Raw genomic sequence first — 12,034 nt, 5'->3', positions numbered from 1 at the left:
TGTGCAATTATACCATAACGAAGTAATGGTGATGACCTGATTGAAATCCCAGTGGTCAATGCAAAAGTTTTTGTGAATCTCTTCTGAACACATCAAACCAGAACTTTATTTCCACCAACAGAGCTTTTACACAGGTACTTTAGTATTTTGACACGCAAATACAGTGGGAAGTCATTCTTCAGCTGCACAGCATGGAAGAGGGGTATCTCTTCTTGGAGACTCATTTTATGTTCTGAGTCAAAGCCCTTTTATATTTATTTTATACACGAATTGATTGGTATTTAATTAACCTACACTTTATGCCATAGTCAATCTTTAATTAAATGAATCCTTAAGCATAGAATTTAAAGCGTTACCAGAATGGCTTTAAGTGCAGAATGCGTTTTTATGTTTTCCTCATAAACAAGAAACCAGAAAAGCAGCAAATAGCTGTTCAAAAGCGTGAATCTCCCCAGTCAAGTGCAATATTTGTTGCAGGGAGACACCCACCTAAAGAAGGAGACATCTGAATGTTTCCCTTTGGAAATGTAGATTTATGGAGGGTGAACCTGAAGCAGAAGCAATGCTTTGAAGGAGGGAGACCCTTTAGCTCCCATGAGCTTCACAGTCTTGTGTAGCCTTTGAGAAAGGAACTTCACTAAGTAAATAAATAAGTAGTTATTACCAAAAACTTTAAATAAACAATTAAGTAGATGTTACCAAAGTTTTCCTACAAACTAGTTATTAATTCTAATATCTTCAGTAGCTAAATACTGTCCAAAAGGTTGAGATGCTGATGGGCTCACGTGCATTTGCACGCTGGCTTCCCACCTCCAATACAAATGCCTATTTGTATTAACGAGACTTTCCCATGGACAGAGTAACACTTTTCCTCCCCAAAACAACAACTACATATCAATGAACACCTCAGCGACTATTACCAGTGACCGTTTTCACATTTGTAACCTGCTGGCTACCTGTTGATAAGGGAGGGTGCCAGGCTGCTGCAGGGCTATGCATGTGGCCAAACCAGAGGGCAGGCGGCTCTGGAGGAGCCCCCAAGCTTGTTCAGGTCCCTGGCCCCAGCAGTCCTCATAGCTGCTTCCCCAGCCTACACTTTATGCTCCACACATTGCAGCCAGAGCATCCCACAACCCGGGCAGGACAGGGCATGAGTTGTCCAAGGAGTAAAATGAAGGAGGTCATCCAGAAAATTCAGTCTGCGTGGGAAAGCAACAGCAATCAGTTTTAATCAATTTTGAACAAGTGATCAAATGAATGATGTACAGATTTGGGCAAGCAAAGAGGGACACAAACAGGATAAAAACTACAGGAAAAGCCATTATTTAAATCTGTGTTGTTAACAAAATTTACAGTTACTCAGAAGGAGTCAGTCTCCAAATCTCGTTTGCTTTTCAGCATGAATATTGCTCATTGCACTGTACAATAAAAATAAATGAGCTAATCTGCTCCGTGATGCAGTGACGGGGTCCAAGGTTTCAAGGATTATCCTTTAAATATTTCTTCCCTTACCGTTTGTGTTTTCTGAATATAATCACCTCTTGCAATAAATTACGTCTAAAGAGAAATGTTTGCAGCTATATCAGAGGCCAGATATGAACACCTGATTTAGGAGGTTTGACATTAAAAGAAAGGCTGCCAGTAAGTACATAGATATGTGTATTTTTTGTGTCTGACCTGCATCAGTTGGGCTTAGCCTGTCTGAAGGTGATGCTGTGAACACTTGGGTGGCAAGCTGGGGGTGGGAGGAAGGGGCAGGAGGGAGCTGGGAGGTTTCGGGTGCATCTAGCTGCTCCCATGTCCTTTCATTCAATGAGTCACAATGCTGCCATCAAAGAAAATTGTTATTTTATTTATTTTATTTTTTTTAAGAACTTTAAAAAACGCCCAGCAACAAGAGACCTATTACAGTGTCATAACCACTGACGTATCAGTCTTGCTAACTAGACTTACATACACTCAAACCACTTCAAAATGATGCCATCAAATGATCAAATTTTCATCCTTTCAGTCCTCTGCCCCATCTGGGGCATAAAACAATACACCACCTCTAACGCAAATACCTCATTCAACCTGGAGTTCTCGCAACTCTGAGACAAGGGTGCAATAAGAACAAGCAATGCCTACACTCCAGGTACCACACAGCAGAGCAATGTGGCTGCTGCCACAGGGCTGCCTTCCACTTTCCTGTCTCTCCTGCTATCCCAGCTGCCTAAAACCCAGAAAAGTTACACGTGATGTCGTTAAATCAATGCTTTATCATGTAATGATGCAATAATGCTGCACATGCCAGTTGCACAGCCCTTGGCTTCAAGTCTGCTCACAGGAATGAATTTTGTTGATCGAAGAACAGCACCTTTATGATGGAGATCCCTGAAAAGTAAGTCACAGAAGGGCAAAACCTTCCTCACTCGATTTGCTAGGAGTGCTTATAGATCAAAGTTTTCATTTAGGAATTTAAAACTTGATTTTTCTAACAGGAATGAAAGAAAATAGGTATGTTCACATGCTGTGCCTAGTCTTCCAGTAAATTAACTCCAATAGAAAGTAAACAATTTATATTTGCATACAGCAGTATTATTATATTTCCCCAGTAAAGGGAGGAGATGGAGACATGAAAGGCCAAGACAATGCTAATGGGCTTTGGTCAGGTCCAAAAAACACTTATAATACGCTGTTATCTCACAGAAAGAGATGTGTGAGAATTTTGGAAGACATTCGATAGCTTTTTGTCCATCTGAGGATGCGTGCCTGTCTGCTAGGTCCTTCCTACTGTTCTGTTAACAAACTGAATCAGAGAATCCTAGAATGGCTTGGGTTGGAAGGGACCTTAAAGGCCAAAAAAAATCCACAACATAACTCTTCTGAGCCCAAGAGCCAAGTTACAGTCCAATTCTTTTTTTTTTTTTTTTTTTCCCCCCCCCCCAGATATTATGAGGAGGTTTATGAATGGGACCCAGCCAATGAGAACCTGGATGAAGCAGCAAAGGAAGAAGCAGATAGAAGCACAAAGAAGGAACCAGACTGCTTAGACACAGGCAGCAATTCACCTCCCACAGCTGAGGGAGATTCTTCTGAAGGGCTAACCACACAGCAGGGAACCACAGGAAAAAAATCATGTAATACATTAAATCTCTAACATACTATAGTCTTGATTAAAAAAAATAATAACAATCTTAGAAATAGGAAGAATCCTGACTTTCACAGAGACCAGAATAACTGTTGCAAAGCTCTGTGAACACAATATAGGTTTGGACCATGCAAGACAAAATATGTTGTGCATACACATTTCCTACAATAATCTGTATAAAATGCCACCTCCTTTCCCCATTTTATTTTATTTTACAATTACCCAATACAATACAAATCCCAGCATCTTCCCCCCCTGGGCTGCAGTTACCTTGGGGGTAAACTGACTCAAAACAACACAAATAAGAACCTTCTGAATTTATTTTGGCATCAATGCTGAAATTTTATATAAACTTGGCGTTTTTCCACTTTAGCTTTGTTAATAACCTGCTTTTTATTACCATTCTAATAGTTCAGAAAATAATGTAATAAGGAAATACAACTTGAAGCATGGAAGCAGAGAAATTAATGTAAATAAGGTGAAGCCATTCCAAATTTCCCTGTCTCAGTTTTCTCCCCTTCCCCACTCTGAAGCAACCACACCCAACCAAACACCTCTCTCAGCTGAATTACCGGGAAAACCTATGGTGAAAAAAAATGTCAGAGGAGATGACAGCAGAGATACACTACAGAAAGGGCCACTGATCAGTTCTGTTTTGCTCTTTGTTTCTAATCCTTGGAGCAGTCATTTTTGCTTCAATTTTGCAACTGAACTTCCAAGAGTGAGAGCACAGCCACGTGTGTCTGGGGGCTAGCCCAGCGGCCATCTCAGGACAGACTCAGCCCTCAGAGCAGCCCCTCTGCTACCGGATAAGTTCCTTCTCTATTTCCCTGGAGCTTTCAAATCCATTTTAAATGCTGCATTGAAATTTCTCTAATAAATAACATCAATAATATGTCTCTCAAATTGAGATGTATGCTATAAAATGGCAGTCAAGATGCGACTGTAAAAGAAACAGATGTTTCCTCTTCTCAAACTGTGACTCTTTTCTAGATCTAGATTCAATTTTTGGTGAGTTGCCACCAAAGTCACTGATCAAGACCAGCCTTCTCTTTGCGAAACCTCCACCTCCGAAGATGTCGTATAAGCCATCAAGCAGACTTTGTCCCCTTTCCATTAACAAACAGGTAAGCAGCTGATGTAGACCCGGTGTGCTATGCAGAAGAACAATAATTTCATTTGCTTGTTTTGTTTTCCTCTAAAGCCGATCATGATGTGCTTTCATCAGAAAGCAAATCAACATAAGGACTTTAAGTAAAAGGTATGGAAAGTTTTAAAAATACCGATCAAGCTCCGCCATGGAGAAAGTAGTTTCTTCAGAAAAGTCATCCTCATTCACAACACTCAAATTAGCATTGAAAACAGCCTGGAAAATTGCAATATCCTAAGAAACACCAAAGATGTAGTTTCAAGTATGCAACATAGTACTAAGACTTTGACATAATGTATTTCAATGCAAATACATAGAGACAGCTATCCTCTTTTCCTGCAACAACAACAAACACATTTTCATAAACAGCAATGTCTTGACCAACCAAAAATTCTGATTTAAAAAAAAAAAAAAAAAAAAAAAGAGAGAAACAAGAGAAACAGGTGGACAAAATTGTACTGGAAATTCTTGTAAAGTTGCTCGTTAAAGGTCACTGGAGGTAGAAAAGGAGGCATTCTGGGGAAAGGGGACAGCATCGGTGCCTGCCCGCAGACCCATTACCTGCTGCACAGGCTCCACGCTGTTTGAGGATGGTCACTGCTGCCGTGTCCGAAGCACAAACTCCCCCTGCTGTAGAAATTCCCTCCCTAGCAGCAGGCAATGGAGGTTTTGATCCATGAGTCTCATTAGGCTCATCGTCATCGCAGACTTGTTTAGAGTCTGTGCTTTTGCAGTTGTGGTAAACATTTTGCAACTGTCAAATACCTGATGGCTAATGGTGAAAAGAGATGTATTAAATTGTCTTGAGGCACATACCTCAGCAGTCACCATGCTCTTTAAATGAAAATAGTGTACTGGGAGCCTCCTGGATGCCATTGCGGTCCCATAATACACATGCATTCCTGGGTATACTTTGCAATTTTCTTTGTATAACAGAAGGAAAATAATCGCTTGAATTTTAAACCCATGACAGCCCAGGTCTCAGTACCTTATTATATTCCTAATAGACTTCTATTTTCTGAAATTGAAGATCATTATGACTGATGCAAAAGGAGACCAGGGTGCAAAAGTGGGAGTCCTGAAAACTTGCAACGAGAGGGAGTCTGCACCAAAACAGTCAGTGCGTTGGACGGACGCTCCTTTCTCCTGCACCCACCCCAGAGCTGCTCTTCACAAGTGAACAAACACAACTCACCATGTGTGATATGCTCACGGGCAGCAACAGCCAGGAGAAGGACGGTAACTTTAGCACGCTTTGTTTTATTGCTGCTTTCTCCCAGAACCACCACCCACTGGGAAATTCTGAGGAGACACCACCTAATTCCAACAGTGTCTGAATAAAACAAACAACCCGCCTCTGTGAATGATTTTTTTTTGGTGCTGTGATGTGAAGTGTTAACCACATGCAGCTTTGTACATGGTACATACAATTTGCATACAACAGCAAACACTGGGCAGATAACCTGCAGGTAATCCCCTCCAGCTTGATATTTGTTGGGAGGGATCGATGTTACCCACGTGGATTCGAGCTGCTTGACTACCAGAAGCCTCTACTTGTGCTCCCTGTGTGGACAACACTGGAGGAAGTGTAGCTGCCTGTGCCATGGACGAGCAGATCTGACCACAAGTCAGGCACAAAACTTTGATTGAAAACCCCACTCTGTTCACGTCACATCCTATTTTAAAACAACATGAAGACGGCACAGCTCATTTTCCTCTGAATGCTGCCTTACGTAGAGGTAGAGAGTAACCACATGGGCTTTGTGTCATTATTGGCCAACTTGCTAATATCGATGTGATTATTTAGGAGACGCTAACATCATGGATGTGTGAATGAAACACGAGAAAATGATATTCTACCCTACAAATCCCAACAAGGCAATTTCTAAGCAGGCCCAGTCATTTCTGAAAAAAATCACATTATCTCGCACAGAAAAGAACCTTCTATATATGACAGCACGTCTCCTGCATTTTCATACTGATTTTCCTAAAAAGCCATTTCTCAGACATCCCATGGGCAACTGTTCAACGCTTTCCCTGGCTGCAGCCTCGCATACAAATTGCCTCAGTCCCAGCGCAGGGGATGCCCGAGCAGAGCTGCTTGGCATGCCTGGCAGCAGTGGGACCGCAGCACCACGCCAGGCCTAGCACACCAAAGCCCATCTCCCCTTCATTCATTTCTTTCAGTGCAACACAAATATGAATTAATCGGTAGAAATTGAAAGCCTGGCATTAAGTCACAACGAAGCAAAGTGGTTATCTTCTCACGTTCTCCGTATTGATGTCAAACGAATAAACAAACTTTGTAAGTTAATCTTGCCAAATTAAATATTCCACTTGTTAGCGAAATACTGCATTATAGAATTTATTTTAATGCAGTTTTGTCTCTAAATACGTTTGACTCCCCCCAATATGCCCAGGAGCCCCGTGCTGCCTTCCTTATGATGTCACCTCCTGCAGCAAGGATGTCACAGACACCTGCGTGCGGGCAGTGCTGCAGGAGGGACCCCGCCAAGGACAGTAAGTACCTGCAAGCACTCGGGGAGTGGGGGGCAGCTTGTGACACAGGGCTTTGAGATGGAGTTCCACTTTAGGGAAAAAAAGGGAGAAAAAACAGGTTTGGGGCAAAACAGTAATTATGAAGTATTGCAAATGTCTAGGTGGAATCTCATGCGCCAGAAACATCCACTGCTCGCTGATGTTAGCACATGGTTCAGTGTATGGTAACACCCAAGTTAAAAATTAAAATGGTGAATATTTTCCTTATATGATCCCCAAAACTGAGCTAACACTACTTACTTCCAAGAGATCTATGCGTACCAGCAGATCTGTCCTACAATCTGGCCTCACTGTAGCTCCACATTAAGTTTTTTTTCTGAGGAAAGCATCTCAAGTGCAACCATTTCTTTTCAAAGCGTTGACAAACATTTCTATGGTTCCTGACTTACAGTGGTGGAAGGTCACAGCTCAGCTCTCGCCACTCGCTCACTTTTCCATAGATGAAAGGTCTCACTGAGCAGCAGCTCAGTCTGGAGACAATGATCCATGAAGAGACTCATGGCTTTCCTAGAAAATAAAGTCTGTCTAAATCATCTAAGCGGGATAACGCTTTCCTCCTTCGTGGAAAACAAGTGTCTTTCATGGCCTGTCTTATCTTTGTTATGAAAAAAAAAATGCCTTTCATTCAAGCTGCAGCACAATGACCTCGTCCTACCAGCACTAGACATTCCCCCTCACTGAGCCCATGTTTCCTAGCATTGGGTCTCCAGCATGAATAATTGCTGTGCAGGGCCTGGCAATGGGCAGAGCACACATTTTCCTGCCATCTCTACAAGAACGACCGATTGCCCCCGGCTGGCTCAGCTCCTTCCCTGGCAGGACTGGGCTGTCCACGTCTCCACGTGGCTGCCGGAGGAGGCTGCAGGGAGCTGCAGCATCGCTTTGACCCAACACAAGGCACAGGTGAAACCAAGGCCAGAATTCCTCTGGCTGTGGGTGGTGGAAACCATGCTGGGATTAAGTTAGCGGAGATGTGCGATCGGTAGCACACAACACTACAGCAAGTCTTGCTGCCAGGGCTCTTCTGTCAATCAGTGGTGAAGCTCTGACAAAGGAAGTGTCTGGCTGGGCTTTTGCCACCTCTATATGCTGGCAAAAACTCGGTGAACATGACTGGACTCGGTGGCTGTCACTCTGTGGCTGCATCCATCCATCTCCACTTCAGTCCCCAAAATTACCTCCTGTATTCCCCAAGGCTGGCTACAAAAAGAAGTCATTTTTGGCACAGCTAAGAAAAGGGAGGAGGAAAGCAGCTGCTTAAAGGTAAAAAAATATATAATTTAAAAAAAATATTTAAACAACAACAACTTTAAGTCAGCTTTAACAGATTACGCTCATTGACATACTTAACGTAATACAACCCAATATCAATGTTCACACTTCTAAAATGGAAGGTAATGTACCAACAAAGAGGGGCATGCAGGATCCTTGGTATTTTTACATTTGAAAGAGCTTTTCACCTGTAAAACAGCGAACCGCATGCCATCATGGCAAGTTTCAGGATCGCCTTTTTTTCGTGGACAGACTGCAGCACAACAAAAACTTCCTGGCTGCCTAAAACAAACCTCCCTGATCAGCAGCTGTCTCTGCCCATGTTCTCAGTCTCTGCAATATACTGTTATTTGCTTTGTTTTCATGATATTTAGGATTAAGTTATTACATTTCCAGATATTTCCCCACAGACATTTTCTTAAACAGCTTACGTTGAAATAGTAATAATCCCTTGGATGGTCCAGCTGATTGTTCACCTTATTTCTTTTCACTAGGGTAGGTCTGTAAATTAGATCTCTCTTCTCCAAAGTTTTCTTGGATGAATGGTTTCATTAATAAGAAAAGAAACAGAAATCGATTCAAGCATTCTAAAGGCTCCGAAGCAAAATAATTTCAAAGTAAAAAGAATTTAGGAAATTTCAAAACCCAGAGAATAAAAGGACTTTTTAAACTAGGATTTATAGAAAACAGGTAAAGTATGGGAAAAAATACAGCAGAATATAGAAATTTGCCAAGAAATGCAAGACTTCACAGTTAGATATACTGAAATATATTTTTGCACTGCATTTTCTAGTGTTTCTTTCCTGATGATACCTTTTTCTTCTCCTCTCAGCTTTATCTTCCAAGACATTAAGAAATTTTGTTTGATCTTCTAAATTAAATTTCCCTTTGCTAGTGTCATCCGAGTACTAAATTGCATGCAGCTTTTTATCTTTGCATCCCGAATAATAATTATCTCCCCCTGATGCTCACACCTTTGGAAAACTGTTAGCAGGGATACCTTTGTCAGACCTCTAGCCTCGTTGAGCATCTATGTTTATTGTTGTCAAAGTATTTTTTCTTCTGCTGAGAAGGAATAGTGCCTGTAGCATGTAAAACCAATGCTTAACGAGGTAATGCCTTGTAGGAGAGATGCTGGGTTTGTATATGTACACGTGTGTATTTCCGCTCACTCAAGAAAGGGAACATTCGGAAGGAGTTTGTTTCATCGACCCCACTGATTATCAGGATATTCCTATAACAAGATCTGCAAGCAAACACTTTTGCTGAATGTACCACAAAGCGTCACTGGCAGCAAATCATCCTATTCTTAGCTCCATATAATTTGTAAGGACATCTGAAGGCATGTACTAGGGCATAAATCATTTACAGTACACAATTGATTCATGTGAAGTTTAAGTTAGTTCACTCTGAACTCAAAACAATTACCACTGTGGTGATTTTATAAAATGTCTCTTCCCTTGGGAAGAAAGCATCTAAATCAAGCTTGGTTTCAAGCCACAAAAATTAATGATAGGTATTCTCATCTCAACGTGCAGGAAGCCATACACATAAATCCCCACGTCAAGATGAGGTTCATATAATTTTAAGCATTCCACAAGCCCCACATTCAAACGTAAACTACAAAACCTAAACTAGGAAAACCTCTCCATTCTAATCTTTTCACTTTTAAGTGAAACAAACTAAATGGTCAGAAGAATATGTGCATACAAAATAATTTGTCTTTGAAGTAGCCCAGGAAAAATTTAGTTACGTCAAGTCTAGATTGGGTAAACTGTGGTCCTAAGAGCTGCCATGCACCCAGCTGGCTGGGATTCAGAACAAGGTTGTGCCTACTTCTGTATTGCTTTCTTCTGCCTCATCTAAAGGATATGCCCAACGAGTTTGGGGCTGAGAGAAGAAAATAGCAAAGAAAGCAGTGACGCCAGCCCCGATGCAGGGCAGAGGAGTGTCCCAGCCAGCAGTGGCACGTGTCCCAGCAGCAGCGTGACCCCGAGGCAAGACAGGATGGACAAGGGCACCCACTCACCTGTCCACAGCCCCACAGGAGGTGGGGGTCTTCCCCCATGCCGCATCTTTCTCCAGACTGGTGCAAAGAACTGTTGCGTGATGCTCCTCGAAGCACAACTGCGCTCTGTCGGGGCTATACCCTGGGTGTTTCTATCACAGATTAAATGAAATACGGCTTGGAATGGAAGCGTGTGACAGCCTTTATTTAACCAAAAATGCAATTTTAATCCGACAACGTGTTTAAGTGTTTACTTTTATTTAAAATACCATACAAGCATTACTGTCATTAGCACTGTATGACTTGCCACTTATTTAGATAGAGCATATTAGAAAAATTCAGTGAGAACGCCATTTTATCTCATTGATTTTAAAAGCAGCAAGGAACGTTTCATCGCCCCAAAATGCCTAGGCCTGATCATCACGTGTACAAGGTAAAGCTTTTTCTCTCCATGCTCCCCTCTCTCTTGTTTGAATTTCAGATACCAAGATGTCCAAGCCAATGCAACAGCCACGGATGAATTTTCCCCTGAAGTTTTCCAAGCCGTGCCGACCAGGGTCAAAGCCCAGATCGAAGCCATCAGACTTACACGTGAGTACGCTCGAGGCTCACATCTGACAACGTGCGGGGCCTGCAGGGACTGGAGCAGGTCCCTGCATCCACAGGAGGGACAGGGGGCAATGTGAGCAGCATGGGGCTAGTCAGTAACATGCCAAATTTCCATCTTCCAGCACCAGAAGCACACAACAAGGCCCCTGGCTGGCCGAGCAGCCCCTGCCACAACAGTCGCCCCCTCCCAGTGCCGGGGGCAGCCCACAGGCTCCAGCTGCAAACCCAAGCCCTTGGTGGTGAACGCACGGCAGCCGGGGCCATCGAGCCCACCAGCAGCCCGGCCCAATGCTGGTTGGCAGCAGCCTCTGCTCTTCATCTTCGAGCAAAAAAAGGCACCCGTCGCTGCGGCTGCAGCCAGGACCTCTCCTGCACCAGCCTCAGCAGCTGCTTGGAGTCCTGCGGAGCCAAATCCTGCATTTTCTTTAGAAATAAAAACAACGCCGCAGTGGGGCCAGCCGGCATCCCCCTCCACGCAGCAAAGCCCACAGTGGGGGCATTTTCAGCAGCGTGCAAGCCGCTCCCCTCAGCTGCTCTCACCCTGCAATGAAGCCAAGGGGCCTCCAGTCACCTGCCAGCCCCCTGCTGCAGTCCCCGAGGACAGCCCGGGGACAGTGAGGGCCAGCATCTCCCCTCCCTGCCTGGAGATCATCTCGCTGAAGAAAGGCTTCACCGTCAAGGCCTTCCCCGCCTTCAGCCAAAGTCGCTCGCCCCCAGGCACTGCCAGCCCCCACAAGACCTTCCCAGGGGCTGCTGCATCGAACAGGGCTGAGGCAGCGGCTGTCACCACAGGCATCCGAGCATCAAGATCTGCACCCTTGGTAAGGTTGAAGGGAAAAAAGCAGAATCTGGGTTGCCCTGGGGTGGCCCTCATCCATCGTGGTGGTACCCGAGCGGGAGGGTTGCACATCACACGCCCCCCAGGGATCCCCAAATGCCATGAAATCATGGACACATACCTACCCAAGTGTTAACATCCTTAGAAAAAACTGATATCTCTTTTCTTTCACAGCCTGGAGCCAGGTGGGTCCGCAAATTCCTGTAAAGAAAAACCTGCCCCCTTCAGCACCCAGATCCTGTGAGGACACCACAGCTTGAAGCACACAGCAGCTCTTCCTGGCCAGTTCACCGTTTAAGAGTGCTTTGATTTTTATTTTTTAAAGCTGTGTGCAAGACATTAGTGACATACTGCTTGTTAACATGCAAAGGCTAAAATGTCTGGGTATCACCTAGCTAAATCAATTCATACCTATAGTTAAATGGCACCAATATTGGCAGTGCCTCCTTCCTGCATAAACCCACTCCA

The sequence above is a fragment of the Netta rufina genome (genome assembly GCF_964035555.1).
Source record: "Netta rufina genome assembly, chromosome: 12".
Classification (NCBI taxonomy): Eukaryota; Metazoa; Chordata; class Aves; order Anseriformes; family Anatidae; genus Netta; species Netta rufina.
The sequence above is the reverse complement of the archived record's forward strand: the minus strand, read 5'-3'. Positions refer to the sequence as shown.